The sequence below is a fragment of the Episyrphus balteatus genome, chromosome 1, assembly GCF_945859705.1.
Source record: "Episyrphus balteatus chromosome 1, idEpiBalt1.1, whole genome shotgun sequence".
Taxonomy (NCBI): domain Eukaryota; kingdom Metazoa; phylum Arthropoda; class Insecta; order Diptera; family Syrphidae; genus Episyrphus; species Episyrphus balteatus.
This window is the reverse complement of record NC_079134.1, coordinates 166,438,878-166,441,254: the sequence shown is the minus strand read 5'-3', so window position 1 is coordinate 166,441,254 and position 2,377 is coordinate 166,438,878. Positions and strand designations below refer to the sequence as shown.

The 2,377-nt window shown below is 25.5% G+C and overlaps 1 non-coding gene across 1 annotated transcript; it reads left to right on the top strand.

Annotated features, from left to right (window-relative positions):
• Positions 1–329: 329 nt before the first annotated feature.
• On the top strand, positions 330–401 carry Trnae-uuc (transfer RNA glutamic acid (anticodon UUC)). The gene has a single exon. It is a non-coding gene; the product is annotated as a tRNA-Glu (tRNA).
• Positions 402–2,377: the final 1,976 nt, after the last annotated feature.

Genomic DNA, 2,377 nt, shown 5'->3' with positions numbered 1-2,377 from the left:
TTAAGTCGTGTCGCGTTTTCGTTTCATCTTGTTTCAAATCACTACGATACTAAAGAAGTTTTCACTTCAAAAATGTTAATACAAAATTCTTCATAATTATAGGTATATGTTACTACTAAAAATTCTGCTTATAAAATTATTTCCTTAAAATCCATCGAACCGTTCACGAGAAAGTCAGAAAATATCAAATATTAACCATCTACCTATTCTCTATTAATAAAATCCACTTTGATATATTTTTGAATCGCTGCGCTGCGCTGCTGTGCTGATTCGCATTTGAAAAATGGAAAAATTTATTTTATTACACATTTGCCAACCATTTTGTTATATCCCATATGGTCTAGTGGCTAGGATATCTGGCTTTCACCCAGAAGGCCCGGGTTCGATTCCCGGTATGGGAATTTTTTTATTTATTTTTTTATAATATTGATATAACAAAGTGTTCCAATTTGTTGTTTTGTTTACCAAAAAGTAATTGACAATCATTTCCATAAATTTCTTTTCAGATTTAGATTCTATTTATTTCATATCATTTGATACTATAAGAAATTGTGTGCACACTAGCACTACAATGTTACTGGCCAGTACCACTAGTACCAGTAGGTATTCTTAGCAGAATTTTTTATTTTATTTCGTTAAATAAAAGATTTATTATTTAAGAAAACAAAAGGCTAAATTATTGCTTTACTTATGCTTCGTCTTTTAAATGATATATATATGTTTATTAGGGTGGAGTGATTTTATTTTTGTTTTTTATTTTCGAAATGGCATAGTAATAAAAAGTTGCGCTATTTATAAACGAACAAAACTGGATACTTAAAATTTTTAAATAATTTAATTTTGAGGTGCCCAGCCCTCTGAATGCTTAAAAAGGGGACTTTTTGACATTAAAATTAAATGGGGAAAAATAAAGTTCAATATAAATTTTTTAAATTCATATTTAACTGAGTTTGAATCATCTAAAAAACATGTTTCACTACACTTTTAATTGAGATTTCAATCAAAAATCTTAACAAAGGTGCGGTTAGTTGAAAACCTAGAATTCTTAAATTTCGATGTTCATACTTTTCGTAAGACTTTTTTCTAAAAAAATATATTAAAAAGTCAAGTAACTAATTTTTGTGATGTGAAACATGAATTAAAAAAAAAATTATGTAGATATTTATTTTCCCCATTTAATTTAAAGGTCAAAAAGTAGAAAATAAAAAACAAAAATAAAATCGCTCCACCTTAATGTATATTATATGTGTCTTGTTTTTTTTTTATTATTTTGTGACGTCATAATAAAAGATTATAAACACTATAAATTATATTCCAAGAACTTATTCTGTTTGGAAATCCTCCAAAATGTGATTTTAATATATCCTCCAAAATTAATTTTTTTATAAACAATTCATAAAGTTAAGAGTTAACAATGAATGCGGTTTTTAGTAAACAACTTTTCAAAAAATCAATCAATGCCAATGGTCTGTTTTACTTTTACTATTTTACGTTTTATTTTCTTCTCGAAAAATAAGTTTTAAACGAGTAATATGATTTGAATTACTCCAATAACATTTTGAGACATTGTTTGTGAGTTCGACACCATTTTTAAGGTATTTCATAGCATAGAAGTTACAAAAAAAAGACATAATTTTAAAAATAAATAATTTCATTGTTTGTTTTCAAAAATAAGGTAATAGTGGAGTAACTAAAGCTCAAAAATTGGCAATATTAGGGAACCCGGCCGAACAGCTTAGATTTTGATGATCTTTTTTTTCAAAAGTCGGTAATTAAAAATACTTTAAAGTCTATAGATTAAAAATTGCCGGTGCTGCCGTTTTGATTTTTTAAATTTAATTGAAGATTTTTGTGAACAAAAACAAATTTTTTTTTAAAAATTTTCTTAAATTTCATAAATTAATTGATGCTAAAAGATTGTCTAAGAAATTCAAGGAAAAAAAATATACTGGAGTGAGGGACAATCTTCCATAGTTCAAGAGATAGATGCAATTTTCTTATTAATTGACTTCAAACACAAAAAAAATATTTGAACACAACGGCAACACCTACAATATTCAAAAATACATTTTTTAAAAGCTAGAAGCTCAGTCATATGTGTAAAATTAAAATTAAGTTAATTGAATGAACGGCTTTTGAAAGAATGGTAATTGAACTCAGATTTTTGAAAAAAAAAAATTATTGAAAAAATTTTAACATGTCGTTTTTTAAACTTGGTCGTAATATAAAATGCATTTATTTTCAAATTGTTTTGGCCGCATTTATTATGATTTCAAATTATAAAAGGAAATGTCAATATGTATTACGGTTTATGAAAAAAATTAAAAAGTATTTCATTTTCGAAGAACTTTTTTTAATAAAAGTTTTGAAAAAAAAT